At 33.5% G+C, this 18,838-nt stretch overlaps 1 protein-coding gene across 5 annotated transcripts in view; it reads left to right on the forward strand.

Moving 5' to 3' along the window:
- EPHA6 (EPH receptor A6) overlaps window positions 1-18,838 on the forward strand; it is a 730,766-nt gene that overhangs the window by 24,950 nt on the left and 686,978 nt on the right. The window lies entirely within an intron of this gene.

The raw sequence follows: 18,838 nt of genomic DNA on the forward strand, positions 1-18,838 counted from the left end.
ATTGTAAATCAAAAACGCAATGAACTGTCAGATCATACTTGTTAGAATGGCTATCATCAAAAAGATGAGATAACAAATGTTGACAAGGATGTGGGTAAAAGGGGACTCTTATACACTATTGGTAGGAATGCACATTGGGGCAGCCATAGCCACCAATCACATTCTGGAGATTCCTCAAAAAACTGAAAATAAAACTTTTGTATGATCCATCATTCTCACTTCTTTTCTTTCATCCTGAAAGAAATGCTCCCTGTTCATTTCAGCATTATTTACAATAGCAAGATATGGAAACAATGCTAGTGTCCATCACTGATGAATAGATAAAGAAGATGTGGTGTATATATACATAATGGAATATTATTTAGCCACGAGAAAGAAGGAAATCCTGCCACTTATGACAACATGGATGGATCTTGTGGGCATGATGTTAAGTGAAATAAACCAGACAGAGAAAGACAAATACTTCATGGTATCACTTATATGTGGAATCTAAATAAAAGCCAAACTTGAACAGAGTGAAGAAAAATGGTTGCTGGAGGCGGAAAGGTGGAGGAAATATAAACATTTAGCTATAACATGAATTATGCCTAAGTTTCTGATGTATAACATAGTGACTGTAGTAGATGACAGTGAATTGTGTAATTGAAGTTTGCTAAGAGAGTAGAACTTAGATATCATCACAAAAATATGTGAAGTTGTACATGTACATCAAATCATTATGGCGTACATTTTAAATTACTTATAGTTTCGTCTATTACACCCCAATAAAGCTGAGAGGTAAATAAAACTAAAGAGAAAAAAAAGGAAAGATACTGCAGGCAATGTAATCGACCTGTGTCATAACTGTGTGTTGCCCTTTACATAGACCTAGTGACAAACTACTTTCATTCAGGTATTGTAAATTTTTGTAACTCTGTCTCTATATCCCCAAATATGTGCCGTATTTATATATTATTTCTAGGATGTGTTTTATTGTCTTATATAAAAATACTAAGTGGGAAAAAGTTTGTATTTTTATTACAAAGTTTTTCTTAGTGAAAGTCTTTTTATTTAGTTTTCAATTTTAATACTGAAATGTAATAAAATTTTAATCTATTTACTTCAAAGTGATAATTTTTTAAAATATTGGACTTTTTTGATTAATTATGGGAAGATAGCAATATCTGATGTTTTGATTTCTTAATGTAATTCTGTGCTTTACATTTGTATTGATTTATTTGGACACTTGGGTGTATAAAATAGGAAATCAGAGGTAAATGGAAAGCCAGAGATTGCTAGCAAAATTCTGTAATTTTGATTTGAGTGAAATGAGATTTAAAATATTAAATGAATTGTCCACAGTCACTTACCAGTTTTTGGCAAAATGAATACTAGAAACTCTAAAACACACTGACACTTCCATACAAGATATAAAGTGGATTTTCATTGATTTTTTCCTAACAAGTGTGATTTTCCTATCAATTGGCATGAATATCACTTCTTTTTTTTTATATGTAGGTGCATTCTTTTTTTTTAACATGTTTTATTGAGTTATATTCATTTTACAATGTTGTGTCAAATTCCAGTGTAGAGCACAATTTTTCAGTTATACATGAACATACATATATTCATTGTCACATTTTTTTCACTGTGAGCTACCGCAAGATCTTGTATTTATTTCCCTGTGCTATACAGTATAATCTTGTTTAACTATTCTGCATATGCTTGTCAGTATCTACAAATTTTGAACTCCCAGTCTGTCCCTTCCCACCCCTAGCCCCTTGGCAATCACAAGTTTGTATTCTATGAGTCTGTTTCTGTTTCGTATGTATGTATGTATGTATTATGTATTTATATTCCACATATGAGCAATCTCATATGGTGTTTTTCTTTCTCTTTCTGGCTTACTTCACTTAGAATGACATTCTCCAGGAACATCCATGTTGCTGCAAATGGCATTATGTTGTCAGTTTTTATGGCTGAATAGTATTCCATTGTATAAATGTACTAATTCTTCTTTATCCAGTCATCTGTTGATGGACACTTAGGCTGTTTCCATGTCTTGGCTATTGTAAATCGTGCTGCTCTGAACATTGTAGTTTTGATTTGCATTTCTCTGATAATTAGTGATACTGAGCATTTTTTCATGTACCTATTTATCCTTTGTATTTCTTCCTTGGAGAATTGCTTGTTTAGGTCTTCTGCCCATTTTTGGATTGGATTGTTTGTTTTTTTCTTATTAAGTCGTATGAGCTGCTTATATATTCTAGAGATCAAGCCTTTGTCAGTTTCATCATTTGCAAAAGTTTTCTCCCATTCCATAGGTTGTTGTTTTGTTTTACATATGGTTTCCTTTGCTGTGCAGAAGCTTGTAAGTTTAATTACGTTCCATTTGTTTATTCTTGCTTTTATTTCTATTGCTTGGGTAGACTGCCCTAGGAGAGCATTTTTGAGCTGTATGTGAGAGAATGTTTTGCCTGTATTTTCTTCTAGGAGTTTTTTTGTATCTTGTCTTATGCTTAAGTCTTTGAACATCACTTCTAAATGGAGGTACACAACTTTGGCAATGAAAATTTTATAAAAATATTGCTAAGAATTTCACAGTATTAAGGGGAAATAAGTGTCAATGATGATTATTTCTCACGCTGCTTGCGTAAAATCTATCTCATGTTCTATACAGTGGAGCTAAATTCTATATGAAGAAACTCAAATATAATCTGGAGACTATATAATTAGAAACATTGTACTATGTAAATGATGCATTACCTGAAAGTTGCTTTAATCTCTGACTTTTTCCATAAACAGCATAGTCATATATCTTCTCTCTCATTTTCTCAAAATCCAAAATCACTTTTATTCAGTCATGGTTCTGGTGCATGAATAGCTATCGGGCAAAAACATTTAGGTAATTAATATTTAACCCAAATTTTGCTAATTTTTTGGAAGTCATTGGAAAATGATATGAAGAAGGTTAAGAAAGTTAAAAACACTTTTCCCAGGCACCACACAGACTAACTAGTTGGGCTGACTGACATTGGTCTTTTTGTGGCCTTCGGAAAATACTTCACTCTCACTGAGCCACAGTTTTCTTCTTGGTGAAGTTTTGATAACAGGTTTATTGCAATATAATATTGTTTGTCAAAATGTTCTGAAAATTGTGACATGCTTATGCAACTGCATTATTTCATTACTATTTCTCAGCAATGCTGGAACACCTTTAAACATTGGTATCAAGTCGTTTAATCATTCATTCTAGATTTACTGAACAAACTTTAATTGAATTCCAGAAGCTGTGACTCATGTTGGCATTAAAAAGATGAACCATTCTGCCTCCCTCTCAAGTCAAGAAGGAGAAAAAAGAATGGAAGAGGGAGGTGAGAGAAAAGAAGGGCAGGTGAGCCAGTTGTGTCCAGGTATCACTGTGATTGTGCCTGTGCACACGTAAGCCTAGCTGCAGCATATCACAGTGTGCCTCGGTCTGCCAAGTTAAATAGTCTGATCCTAGGTTATCTAATTGAAATAGAGCAAAAAAGGGAAAGAAGTCTACTATTTTGTATAGAATATACACACTTAATTTCCTAACAGTCCTGGGAGGTCGGTAGTACTATTATGCCCTTTTTTATGAATGAGGAAGCTGAGGTACAGAGAGGTTAAGTAGTTTACCTAGGACCACTCATAAGAAGGCAATGGGTGAGGCATCTAGATTGGGCAGTACAAGGTGAGGCAAAGTGGAGTTCCTTGAGATGAAGATTACGAGATGGTGGTGACTTCACATATCAGCTATTATACAGCAAATAGAGGTGTGCCCAGCATCCTCAAGTTGTATTTCTGAAACAGATGGAAATAACCTCTAATTAAGAAGCTCAGAATTCTTGAGCACAGAATGGAGAAATACTCAACTAGTAATTATATTTCAATGTGGTAAATATCCTCTAGTAGGAATATGCACAGGAGTTATTGGAGGATAAGGAAGGTTGGTGTGACTTACTTATAAAGGAATCAACAAAGGCTTTTCACAGTTGATAATGCTTGTGCAGTCTTTTTTTTTCCATATGAGGTAAAATATGAATAGCATAAAACTTACTATATTAGCCATTTTAAGTGTATCATCCAGTGGTATTAAGTGCATTCATACTGTAGTGCAACTATCACCATCATTTATTTCTAGAACTTTTCATCTTGCAGAACTGAAACTCTTTACCCATTAAAAAATAATTCCCCATGATCCCTTCCCAGCAACCCCTGAAAGCCACTGTAATACTATCTTTCTTTTATCAAATCTCTCCTTTCCCTCCATGCCCCAGCCTTAGGTAACCACTGTTTTACTCTTTTGTTACTATGAATTCAGCTTTTTTCCCGATATATACAAGTGAAATCATACACTATTTGCCTCTCTCTGTATGATTTATTTCACTTAGCATAATGACCTCCAAGTTTATCCATGTTGTTGTAAACTGCAGGATTTCCTTCTTTTTAAAGGCTGAATAATATTCCATTGTGTATGTATATATCAGTATCTTTATCCATTTATCCATCAACTGACATTTAGGCTATTTCCATATCTTGGCCATTGTATATAATGCTGCAGTGAAAAAGGGAAGGTTGATATCTATTAGAGATAGTGGTTTATTTCCTTGGGATGTGTACCCAGAAGTGTGATAGCTGTGTAGTATGATAGTTCTGTTTTCAATTTTTTGAGAAATTTCCATACTATTTTCCGTACTGATTTGCATTCCCACTAACAATTTACAAAGTTTCCCTTTATAAGCATCCTTGTCAATACTTACTATCTTTTGACTTTCTGGTAATAGTCATCCTAATAGGTGTGAAGTGATATTTCATTGGGGTTTTGATGTGCATTTCCTGCTAATGTGATTTTGAGCATCTTTTAATGTCTGCTGGCCATTTATATGTCTTCTCTGGAAAAATATTTATTCATATTCTCTGCCTATTTTTTAATTGTATAATTTGATTTTTTTTGCTTTTGAGTTCTAAGAGTTCCTTATATATTTTAGATATTAACCCCATTGGATATATGACTTGCAAATATTTTCTCCCATTCCATAGGTTGCCATTTCATTTTGTTGGTCTCCTTTGCTTTCTGGAAACCTTTGATATAGTCCCACTTGTTTATTTTTGCTTTTGTTGCCTGTGCTTTGGGTGTCATATCCAAAAAATCATTGCTGAGACCAGTTTTAAGGAGCATTTCACCTATGTTTTCTTCTAGGAATTTTACAATTTCAAGTCTTACTTTTAAGTCTTTCATCTTTGAGTTGACTTTTATCTATGGTTCAAGATAAGGGTCTAATTTTATTCTTCTGCACGTGGATATCCAGTTTTTCTAAGATCATTTACTAAAGAGATTATCCTTTCCCCATTGTGTATTCATAGCGCCTTTGGGAAAAATCAGTTGACTGTACATATGTGGGTTTATATGCAGGCCCTCTGTTTGTTCCATTGATCTACGTGTCTCTATTTACGTGCAGTCTTGAATGACATTGTTTATGATGAAGGAGAGTCAATAGCAAAGGGCTTTTCCACAAGATTGAAGAGGCTATTCCAGATAGAGAATTAAAGAGCTTGGCATTTCTGTGAAAGAATAACTGATTCAGTATAGTTTTCTTTTTTTTGAGGTGGAGGTAGCCAGAAGGGATTGGAAATAGAGGAGAAATCGAAAAATGAGGTGATCCCAAACTGTTTATCAAGTCAGCATGCTTCAATATTTTACTTTTACTTTTATATTTTACTTCTATATCCTTTTTACTATGATATGTCTTTAATACCTTTAAAGCTCATTTAATCATTTTTGGTGTAATATTGCAACTTTGGGTAAAGGCATTTTATTTTATTATATTTTAATGAAAATTAAAGTAAATTTAAATTTAAGTCAAAATATAAGGCAGAATTTTACTTTTTATTTGATTATTAATACATAATTTAACATCAATTATTTAAGGAATAATTATGATTTTTATATAATTCAAAAGTATATTTTAGTATACCAATTAAAGTATGTCTACTTGATATGGTATAAAAATCTCTTAATATCTCGATATTTGAAGTTTATCAAATTTGCACTGAAATGCTCAGTGGTTCAGTTTAATAATGTTAATATTCTAGTGCATCATGATGAAATAAATGAGGTCAAATTGCAGTTTCAAGTACTTATCTGTACATAACACGTTTTACATGATGAAAGCTTCCCCAGAATAAATAGTTAACTACATACAGTCTTTATCATGTTTTATCTTTTTAATGTAACTCTTCATCAATATTTTTCATTGTTTCTACTTTAATTGGTGGTCATTTATGGGTAGATATGGGTAGATATTAAATGCAATGTGACTGAGAATGAGCAGTTTCACACAGCTAATGGAGCTGACTGAGAGAAGGACTTGCTTTATCTCCATAAACTGCCATTAGTTCATATCCCTATGGCTTTTATTTTAAAGGGGAACAATTAGACTATTTTTATCTGTTGATTTTTAAAAAAAACTGCAAAGCCAAAATTAAAAGTTTTCATTTGTACATTTAATGCTTAGTATCAGAAACCCAGGGATTTTAGAAGATACTTGATTAGGAAGCGTAATTGATTAGAAATTATTAATGAGTTTTAAGAAATAAGAAATATATGATGTAATTAATATTTTAGAATGCTCTCTCTGGTAGTGACTAAAACATTGTGAAGACTGGAGTCAGTGGTGTCAGTTAAAAAATAACTGCAGTAGATTAGGAAAGAGAAAACTGGTTTCTAAGAATTTTGTAAGCTTTAGATTTTGGTATCTTGGTCCTAAATGTTGGGTAAGTTGTTGATGTTGTAGGAATTTACTAGGCATTTGTTTGCATAGCAGTGAAACTGTTGGCAGGTGTTAAGGGAGAGGAGCATTAAATAATCCAATTTCTTTAAAAAAATGTTTTTCTGATCCCAGAATGAACAGTGGTTGGAGACAATAAGAGTTGATCATGGGAGTCCAACTAGAACACTATTATCATTATTCATGGAAAAAATTTCTGTGACTTAGACTAGAGCAGTGGCAATGAATGCTGAAAGAGTGAATGCTTTTGAGAGGATCTTAAACCAGCCATTGAGTTCTCCAGGTGAGAAGTAATGTGTGACTTAGCTTATAACTCCTGGGGAGTTAATCACATGTCTGAGACCAACAACAAGGGGACAAGAAGTGCAATCATACCATGTGCCTCGAATTGGGAGCTCCCTGTATATTTTGTCAGGAGCAATAATGCCTTTTCTTATTTCTTATTTCTTATTTTACCTTTCTGGTAACCAAATACCCAAATCATTCTGCCTCATCTTGTTGTCAAAATGCACATTCACCTTGTGGTGGGGGACTCTATTATTCTCTACTCTTGATCCATTCAGGATTATTCATTTTCTCTTGAGCTGTACAAGCAAGGGACTCCACAAACTTGCTGTTATTTTCATCTTTATTAACAAGTGTGTCAGTGGTCTAAATCACTCTTGCAGGTAATTTAAAATGCCTTTTTTTTTAATGGACATTGGGCCCATTGGTGTGAGCAGTAGTGATAGTAACAGTTTCACAGATCTGAGCAGAAGAGGAGACTAGGATTGGTGGTAGAGGAAGGACAAGGGGAATGAATTGCTTGCTGGTTGACTGCTGCTAGAATATGGGATGGCGGTATTCTTTCTCTCTTAACTCAGACTTGACCCATTCTTATGGGTGAAGGTGGAATGCTGGGAAGGGCAGGAAAAGTACTGATTCAAAGCAAAGGAGATACTGATCCCTGGCTACTGAATAGTGGCTTGGGATGGGACAAAAATCATAATTTGTTAAACTTTAATCCTTAGAGTGACTATTTTGAGGAGAAAGGAGATCTATTTCCCTTGGCCTCAATGTGGCAATCAAGTGAGTCAACAAGATTGAATTTTTTAAAAAAATCAATTTTTTGTTTCAAAGTCTGGAGCAAATCTGTCAGAGTTATAAAGGTAAAAAAACAGATGGTAGTAATTAATAATATTCGTACAGTATTTCTAGTTCTCTGTTTTTTTAAGCATGTTAGGAAGATTGTATTTCCTAGCTACCTTTGTGTTAGGTGAGGTCACCTGGATAGTGTGTCTAATGAGTTTGGATCACAACTGATATGCATGTTATATTAAGTGCCTGTGTAACACTTTCAGAGAGAGGCTCATTTTTTTCCTATTGTGAGGTGACATGCATTGATGAGGTTGGTGGCTTCTCATTCAGTGTTTATTTCCAAGTAACCACCATGAGCAGAGCCTACGACCACCATGCAGTCCATTGAGCTTCTGAAATTTTCTTTCTGCAACATACCTGTTTGATATTACTAGCAGCAGTATGTATCGGCAACATTTTGATCTTTCTAATATGTGAGGTAAAAGCATGACTGTATTAATTTGTATTTCTTTATAAGGAAGGTTTAATGTCAAACACTGGCAGCAGCGCCATGAGAACACTAAGTCTGCTGCTTTTGCCACCACCCCCATAATTAATTCTGTCCATGCCTGTTACCATTTCTCACTCAGGTTGAAGGTCCTATTCTGAAACATTCTATTGAATACTCTTACGTTGTGGCACCTGTGATATAGCTGCCACGGAGCCAAATATCTGCCTTCCTTTAGATTCTCTGGTGAGAGGCAGCCTCCCATTTAGCCTGAGATTTCTTTTAAAATGAAGATGCGATTCAGGCAAGGCTACTACTCCAGAGCTGAGGTTGTAGGCAGGAAAATGTCATCTCTGAAAATCTTAAAGCATGAGAGAACCAGAGGTGCCATCAATTTCATACAGGAACGCAGGGAGCCTCATCTCAGGTATCAGCATGAATTAATAAAGTTTACACTAGCAAGAAGTCTGAGATTATGTCTACTAAACCAGGAATAGGTGTTAGCAGCCCCATTTCCTTGTCTTTTATATTCTGGTAATTGGTATGGGAGGACCAGGGTAAGGGAGAAGAAATCCAAGGTGATGTAGCTGCTTTCCACATTGTATGTGAGGTTAGGCTTCCTGCAAAGTATGCTCCTCTCCCTAGCCTCTGTTTTCTTTAGCACTACATTTTAACTCTAATCTTATAAACAGGCTTAGATGATTATCTTATCCCTTTAAAACACATCATAAATTTCAACTTTATGCTACCATTCTCTCGGTTATATATGGTGATGAGTGTTAAGACCTTTAAGGATTTATTGCACCTTAACTGTTTTCTTTTTCTCTTAGGACATCTTTGATTTCCTAATATCTTATCCTCTTTCAGTGTAAGCAGAGAGAATCACAGAACTTAAAACCAGCAGCATCACCTTATCCAGATTAGAATGTTACAGCTCATACATTTTTATCTATTTAAAATCTTGAGTTGAGGTTGGTTCGGTTTGCGTATGATAGCTGTTTACTCTTGATAAATATTTTAGAATATTTATGTCAGCTTTTTTCACAGCTACAGTTTTCAACTCACTGTCTTTAATATTTGATGCAATCAGAAAATTTAGAATTTAGTCTCCATTAGAACCTCAATTAAAAAAAAAGACGAAAGTGCTTTCATCATAGCAGGATTCATACTTAGCTTCCACTAAGCGTCTGTCTATGAGTTGGATTTCCTTTGTGCAAGTTGATACACATCCTCTCATTTTCAGCTTGTTAGAGCAGAGCTGTCTGCTTGTTAGAGCAGCACCTGGGGTTGGCACTGATCTCATATTTTTGTTAATGAAAATGTAGTGTGGAGAGGTTAGACAGAATATTTTTGGTCCAGCTGTTACCATTATTTTACCTATAAACTTTAGGGTTTTAAAAAAAAATCTTTAAGAATAAAGATTCAGAGCTTAGTTTTCATCTATAAATGAGCAATAATGAAAATTGGGGTTTAATAGGTGAGAGAGCATGTAAAGACATGAGTATCTGTATGATGTATGTTATTTGAAACACATGTTCATTTAAATAGTCTTAAATTATAGATGAGAAATATTTATTGAACTCTTTCTTTAACAAAGTCAAGTTTAGTTTAGGTTAGTTGTGAAGAGATGGATGTTTGTCAATTATGTGAGGCAACTCTATCAATGAGGTGGCAGTAAGCAGGTAGAAAGGGTAGTAATGAAGTTGGGTTTTAGCCTGCAGAAATCATGAACTCCTTTTTCTAGCAAGGGAAATTTGAGTGTGAGTGTTCAGAGTAAAGTGATTGTAGTGGAGTGAGGAACAATGGATGCTTATTACCTGGATTGACAGCCAGCCAAAAATAGGCTGTCTTGAGGGCATGTGAATTATCACTTTGAATATATCCTGGAGCAGCCTTTATTTATGTGACATCTTGATAAAAAGGTCTATTCTAACAATACTTAAAATAAAAAGAAATTTTCTTTCTTTTATTGTCCTCTTTAATAATTTATACTTTCCCTTATTTTTAAAGAAGAAACCAGTGTTGCTTAATAGATGTTATTTTATTTGAATATATTTATAGTTATGTAAAATGCACAAAGTATATTGGAACCATATCATTCTTTCCTAATAAATTCTTCTTTGCTCGAGCCTGGACCCATTTGAGTCCCACATGTAGGCATACTTCCCATCCAGGCTGGAGGGTAGCTGTGACTTAATTGAAAAGTTTCAGCATTCTTTAACACTGTACAAAGATTCTCGTGTTGGGTTAATCCTGTATATTCAGTTCTAATCATTGGGCTTCTCTGTTTTTTCCCTAAGACCAAATCTGATTTAGTTTAGTGGTGGAAGCTTTCTGCTTAATTCCTTACATGTATGTACAAACTTGATCCTGAAACAGTGTTTGTAGTCTGCCCTGAATTCCTATAGTTAAACTTAACCTGAGGGACCTGTGACTGGATGGATACAAAAATGAATGTCATACATTACTTCTTTGGCCTTCTCAGTTATTCATACGTAAATTGAGACTAGAATATGGATATATCTACTCTGTCTAATTATGCTCTGACATTCACTGTTTCTACTTCCCAAAGATTTGGTCTTGCTGTTTCTGGTTTATCTTACAGAGATGCCAAATATGATGAAGGATTTATGGGAATGTATAAGCTAAGTGTATTTAAATATAGTTAAAATGTGAATAGAAAAAGATTGAGATATTTGGAAAATAACTTTTACTTAAAGGATTAAAAATTTAAAAAATATGTACTGATTCTGAGTGTTCCTAAAGTATCTTTATATGTGAATCCAGAATTATTTCTATACTAAAAACCATTTTCTGTAATTGATTTGTTTCCTTTTTTAGGTTAAATTTATGTAATATCTGAGTTGTGATTAGCCAGTTCATAATTATGGCACAATTCTTACCAGAGAATAAAATTTTGATGAAATATAAGAGTACCAAATTATACCATGAAAAATGAATGATTTCTGTAAGCAATTGAGGGATACAGTTTACAATAATTCCAACAGAACTTGACCTATGAAAGAGTGAGAGACAAATATTAGATAGTACTTGAAGGGAAGAGGTGAGCATGAGAAACATGAACACGGTGGGTAAGAAAGGGGAACACCAGCTGAAATAAAATTCAGGCAAAATGATGATAGGCATAATTATATTCTAAAGGGTACTGATCTCCAGTTTATCCAGTCCATGTGAGGCCACATAATTAAATGATGTATAAATCATATGGTAATTGAAGCCGTCTTTGAACATGTGTAGAAAAATAAAGTATACTGTACATTCGATGAAGTTGAATTTATTTGTTATATGCTCTACTGTCTCCCCAGAACTTAGCACAGACACTACAAGATAGGACAAATATATTTTTATTTTCTTTTTTTAAAATTGAAGTACAGTTGATTTGCAATATTAGTTTTAGGTGTATAACATAGTGATTTAATATTTTTATAGATTATATTCCACTTAAAGTACCTCTTAATCTTCTTCCTCTGCCTTTCCCTTACCCTGACCCTCTCCCTACTAGTAACCACTAGTTTGTTTTCTGTATCTGTGAGTCTGTTTCTGTTTTGTTATAGTCACTTGTTTTAATTTTTTAGATGGCCCTGTAAGGTATTATGCTTAGGGAGGTAAGTCAGATGAGACAAATACTATTTGTTTTCACTTATATTTGGAATCTGAAACATTAAAACAAATGAATTAATATGACAAATATTTTGAAATAATGAGTGAAATTTTTAAATGAGGAAAGAATGACTTTGAGAAAAGCTTTTATGATCAAAGAAGAAAATTAATTTCCAGATCTTAATGGATTTCTCCTCTTTGGATAGTATAATTAAATGGCAGCATGTAAAAAATGTAAGTTATATTTCTCCAAATAAAATAAGTCGGTAAGAATTCAAGATTGGGTCTTAAAGGTAACTTATTAAGTTGTTGAGCAGTTGTGTTAGGGTTACTCTCAGACTGTGCTCAATTCATTTCCATTCAGCATTGTAGCTCATGTGTTACAATACAAAGACTTAGTATCTAATTGGAAATGAAAATAAACTCTTCATGTAAGTAACTATGATGATGCCTCTGCTGATGTCAGTCCAAATGTCCTGGTGATTGCTCCCAATATATTACTAAAGATATTTTTCCTGCCCTAACTTCCTGACTGCCATCAATGAATTCTAATAGTGAATTTCTAATTTTACCCACAATGGAAGCTAATTTATTAATTATCTCATTTATCTCATCACTTAATCAGGTTTTACTTGGTTTGAGTTACTAGGAAAGGGGAACCCAGCACATTTCTGTATATCCTTAATAGGTCATAGACTAAGGAATTCGTTGGTATAAAGGGCAAGGTTCTGAGGGACACACTGAAATCTTTACTATCTCTTGTGTTCTCCGGATTCAGAACTGGCTCTACTTAGCAGTTCTAGTTCCAAGATATATTATGAATTCCAAGGATGGTTAGCTAAACTTGTCATAAGCAGTGATGATGTATTCACATGTCTGTTTGAAATGTGAGGAATGAATCCACAATGTTTTCTAATATTTGAGGGTAATATTATAGAGTTAGAAAGTTACAGCTCAATGGGTACTTGAAGAAGATAAAATCACAAAGCTTACATTATTAAACAGTGTTTTTTAAACTGTGTGTTGTGACCCAGTAGGTTACTAAATAAAATAAATTTAAAAACAAAAGAGAATAGAAAATATAAAATTATACCAGAGCCAAGGGTTGTTTTATGAAACTTTGCTTTATGTCTGTTTACTGGTTCCTAGTGTAAACTGTGTTTTGACTGTGGGTAGCCAATAAGATTGAAAGTCACTGGCTCATAGCAGAGATTCTCAAATTATAGTGCACAGAATTTTGAGTGAGACTTGTTTAAAAATAAATTTAAAAATAAAAAGAGAGAAAAGTAGGGAAAAATACTAATTGCCTGTTTCTACCCTATAAGATTCTGACCCAGTAGATCTGAGGTGTGGCCCAGGAATATGCTTTATTAAAACATCCCGGATGACTATATACATGGTCTTTATGTCACATTTTGAAAATTGATGCCTTTGTGAAATCTAATAGAGGAAGAGACTGTGAGCCTCTATCTTTTTTCTGTGGAGTTGAAGGAAACTATTCTCTATTCTAATTTTTATACTTGGCCAAAGATAATTGGAAAAAATGAAAATAGTCTTAAGTCATTGAATAATTTTATGCATTTGATATGTGGAATTGATGTACAATAGCTCCTTTAGTAGCTTGAGACATTGTTTAATAATCCAACTAGATTTCCTAGTTGGTTCAACCAAAAGATGAACTTAGAGTAAACTAAGAGAGTACTGTTTTACTGGATGTGACATACCAAGCAAGAAACTAAATTTCTTTAAGCTTGTTTCAGTCACCCATTACCCTATCCCATATCTCAAATTTTTGCAAGGCAGTTATTGTTATTTACCATAGCTGTAGCTGGGAAAGGACACAATCTTAATGACTATTATTAAACTGTGTCCAGACTGTTCCTGAGGCCGTATGTTTGGTGTTTGGCTTGTATTATGGATTGTCTGTGGGAGTGTTGGGTATTATGTTTCACCTGTACTTTAGCAGTCACTCTTCCTTGATTCTGGTGCAGCTCTCTTAGGGTGGACCCTCTTGTCCATCAGAGCATGCTAACTGGTATATCTCAGAATCCTAGTTTACCTCTCATTTTTTTCCAAAATCTCAACTGGTAGAGAGAGGGTCTATTTATTTTTGCCTCAACTATTTTATCTTGTATAAGTTAACAGTAATACTGCCTCTAAATAAAAAAAAAAAAACCATAATTCTAGTTAGGTCCCATTAATGAATAAAACTTATATCTGATTCTTGATAAATTATTAACTAAAATATTCTCAGGAACTAATCCTAAATAGTCAGTAATTTCTTATATTTACTGACCTCTCTTACCCCTACTCCTGAACGGTGATAATTATAAGTTTGGACATTTATCAAAACATAGATTGACACTTCAGTTTTTCTTTTCTAAGATGGTGAGGTGGCAAAAATAAAGCTCTTAGGAATCCTCTAAAATCAAGGCATTATTCTAATTATTTTATTATTTTCATTATAGAGTAATGCTTCTTTTAAGAAGAAAGAAACATGCTTTTTTAGAACTGAGTGAACGTGTCATGCTTAAATAAGTAAATATATGAGTATGAATTATAATCCATGAGATAAAATATTTGACAGGTGATTCTTAAGATTCTTAGGATTATGGTCTTTAAGAAGAGAATTATACAAGAAATAATTTTTGCTAAGTGGATGAGGGGATAAACTGTGTGAAAAATGAAGTATTTATTTATTTTTGGACATCTAGGAACTATATATCAGAGGAGGACAAAATACAGTTTTGCCCCAAAAGATATACAACAGAGTCATTGTAAATAACTCACAATTTGATTTGGTCAGGGGTAATACAGGGTCAAAGAAAAAAAGAGTAAAAAAAATTAGTGAAAAGAGTCATATGTATTCATTCAGTACATGCTATTGATATTAGATAGTAACTCTACCAAATGCCAGTGTTAAGAAAATGGGAAATTTTGTTGAGATATGTTTTGTAATGCTCACAGTTTTCTTGGACTTTGCAAAAAAAAAAGTCATTTGGAGTCTTGTTAGCAGTAGGAAATATATTCATTAATTTCACATGGACTTACAATTTAAAAAACATGTTTCAAGCTGAAAATTCTCGTGTATACGTATATTTCATTAAATGTGTGTTGCAAGTCAGATTTTATGATAAATTTTTAATATGCTCTTTCCCCTAATGAAATTTTGCTAATGTGTATTAAGCTTCTAAACAGATAATAATGATCCTACATTGAGTTTTAAGTTATTTCTAATATTTCTACCTTAATAAAAATTTGGTCAAGTCCAAATCTTTTTTAAGAATACCCAAGAATATGTTAAAATAAAGTTTTGTGAAAACTACTAGTGACTATATTAATCATTAAAAAATATTTAAACCTCCATATTTTAAGTTTTATATGAAAATTTGATTAATACACTTTACCATTCTATATAATACTTAATGGTTTTGAAATACATGTTCAAGAATTTCTTGAGAGGGGATAAACTGGTAATGTTTATATCCTTAAAAAAATAAGATGTATTTTAAGCCAGACTAGATTGCATTTGTTTTCTCTATTCTTAGGTTATCTGAATATCTTTGTGCTTATATTTCTTATAAAAATGTCCAAGGTTAGTAATTCTGTTTAGACACATGAAAACATTGGTGTCCAGACATACTTAAGTGACATAACTGTAATTCTGCTTTCTGGATACACAGCAGACAGTAACTGCTTTTCCCAGAACAATTTGAAAAAAATGGAAATTTCCTGAGGGGAAATATATGCTTATCAAGAGTTAGAGCTGTCTTCTTGATCAGCCTTCAAAGCTGAAGTAAATAAGACATGAAGTTTAGCTTCCAAGCGGGCTTTAATTCAGAAATTGCTGACCAAATACAAATGCCCATAGCCTTCTGTCATGAGATTGTTCATTACCTTGGTCCAGTTGCTCAGATTAGGTGTGAAATATTATAAAATTCAAAGGTAAATGCTTTAAAAAGTGCCAGCTTACATATTTTATTGTTCAATAGAAATGTGGATGACTCCAGCTCAGTATTAATTCATTTCACACTGTGGGAGATTAGGCAGTAAACAAGACTCTTGTAAAATCAATTAAATTTAAAATCAAGTTTTACGATATTTTATTTCTAAAATTCTAAATAAATATTAAGGTAATTATTTTGTTGGTTTTATGTTAGGAAAATTTCCATATAAAATAATGTAAACTTTTATGTCATGCTGTGTTTTTTATAGCTGCTTATTAGAATCCTTTAATCAGAAAACCAATTGAGTACAGGATACCTCTCAAATCTCATGTGTTAAAAATCCTTCCTCCCTTTCACTCTTCTTGTAATACTGGCTGCTCTATTTTTCCTCTCTCTTCAACTGTCCTGGTTTCTCATCCTTCACAAGATCAGAGAGATGTTAGCATAGTGGTGAGGTACTTGGGCTTTAATATAAGACCAACTGGCATCAAATTCAAATGCTTCTGCCTCTTACTAGATTTCTTTCCTGAATTACATTTCTTTACCTCTTCAGGACTTTGCTTTCTTAACTGGTAAAGTGAAGGTAGTAATAAGAACTTTAAAAAAAGTGTGAAATAAATAGCAAGTAAGATACTCCATGTAGAACATGCTTAGCTAAGTGTTTGACTCATAGGATTAATTCAATTAATGTTAGATAAAATTATTATATTACAATATAGGATTTTAAAATGAGACTCATGAATTCAGCTGGAATTTCAAAGCCAAGAACCGTATATAGGTTCATACTAAGGTGAAGTATGGGATAGAGCATCCCCTCTGCAGCTCATAGTTAAAAGTTTTTAAAAACAATCTTTCTAGCATTAAAGATGGCCAATTTCAACTATTATAAGTGATTACATTTGGGAACATTGAAAGGAATTGCAATTCGGGGTGGAGAAGTAATGCTTTAGTGGAGGAAATATTAAAGGGACAACTCAAAGGTTAATATGTGTTAGCTATAATTTTGGGAGCCTAAGAATGGTAGGGGAGTCTATGACGTGGTGGCCAGAGACGGGAGAGCAGAGCAGATACAGGGCTGCACCAGGAGGGAACTCCATAAACTAGGGTGCACGGGTCAAATCTGTGCATTTCTATATCCTAAATGTGGACCATTTAGAAAGGAACTGTCCTGGAATACACATTAGAAAGGTACTGCCTCATATGTTCAAATGGTTTATAATTAACTGGAAGAGACACTGTTTTCTTCAGAGTTAGTTTCCCAGCAGGAAAATTTCCTTAAAATGGTCACATAAGGTAAAGCCATCTTTGACCATCTTCCAGTCTCAGAGAGCCCCAAAGTCAGATCAACTGAACCAGTCGTGAAAAGCTTACCCTTCTCTACTTTGACCCCGGTGAGTCGGAAATAGCAGTCAATGAGTGGTGGCTTGTGAAGAGAATCTAAACACAAACTACTTCCACACTGTACACAGGCCTTAAGCAAAATCAAATTGACGGAGAAGTGCAAAGTCATATGAATTTTGAATTTTGGCTGTTTAATATTAAAAATTTTTGAAATACAACATATTTTGACTAAGAAGGCATAGCAGAATAATATACCTGCCTGAGATTTCATTGGAGGATGGGATAAAAGTAGATGACAGAGATTTTTTTGAACGAGGGTGACAGAAAATAAAAACAAAGTAAAAACTACGTATAATTAATAAAATGAATGTATAAACTAAAATATAAATAAAATTAAATTCTAATTATTTCAATAAAATCATAATATAATCAAATACTTCTTTAACTACTACGTGACCTAGTTACAGGAGATACATGTTTTGCCACCCTCTAGAAGCATGAATGCTAGTTATGGAAATGAAATTTTATGGTATAGCAGGAAAATCAGTATTCTTGGTGAGAGATATGGATTTTAATCTAGTAGTAGCACTAACTACCTGTGTGATATTTAATAAGTCTTATAATATTTCTGGGTCCCATATTCCTCCTCATCTGTAACATGACATTATCTATAAATAACATAAACTGACATATCATAAGTTTCCAGTGAGAAGCAAAAATTAGCTGGACACATACTAAGCATATTTAGGGGAGGGAGAGTTCACTGTGGCCTTGATCAGTTGGGAGAATTTTGTTATGCCAACTCTACCATCATTTCTCATCTGGATACTTCAGTAGCCTTTTGAAGGGTCATGGTGCTAGGTCCTAGGAAAAAGTTGGTGAACAAGGTGACTGAGGTCCATAAACGTAGGAAACCTAGTCTCTTCTGGGAGATAAATGACTGAATAGTTATAGTAAAGTCATGCTTTTTTGGTGTGGTACATGCATTAATCTATGGAGACTCATTAAACATGACATTTCCTTACCATTAGGTAAAAGAAATCAGAAGAGACTTCCAACAAGAGCTATCATGTAAATTGAGACCCAGGAGAGGTAGTCACCAAGATGAGAGAATATTAGTTTGTGAGAAGGCCCAAAGAGTTTGATATCAGAGAGAACACTTGAATTAATTTAGTAAGGCCTGGAGCACTGAATTTGAGGGATGTAGTGCTGAGAAAAAAGGCTTGAGAGGTGAATGTGACAGATTCTGGAGGGACACGGAAGCATAATGTTGGTCACTTGAGAATTGCTGAGAATTTTTAAGACAGCTAATCATTGCTAGTCCAAAAACTTTTTGAAAAAATCCAAATTTGATTTGGTTATAATAGTGATTTAAAAATTGTCTTATTATTGTTTTACTATAAACTGAAGGGTGTGAATATGTAGTGTACAGTACACATGGGGAAAAAGTAAATATTAGTCTAAAATACTTTAAAAGGTTCTGCTTATTGTAGCTACTAGAACACTGACTATGGTTATTTTTTACTATTATCTCAATTCTCAAATTAATCTCTCAGAATATACATTTCTTT

The sequence above is a fragment of the Camelus ferus genome, chromosome 1 (genome assembly GCF_009834535.1).
Source record: "Camelus ferus isolate YT-003-E chromosome 1, BCGSAC_Cfer_1.0, whole genome shotgun sequence".
NCBI classification, from domain to species: domain Eukaryota; kingdom Metazoa; phylum Chordata; class Mammalia; order Artiodactyla; family Camelidae; genus Camelus; species Camelus ferus.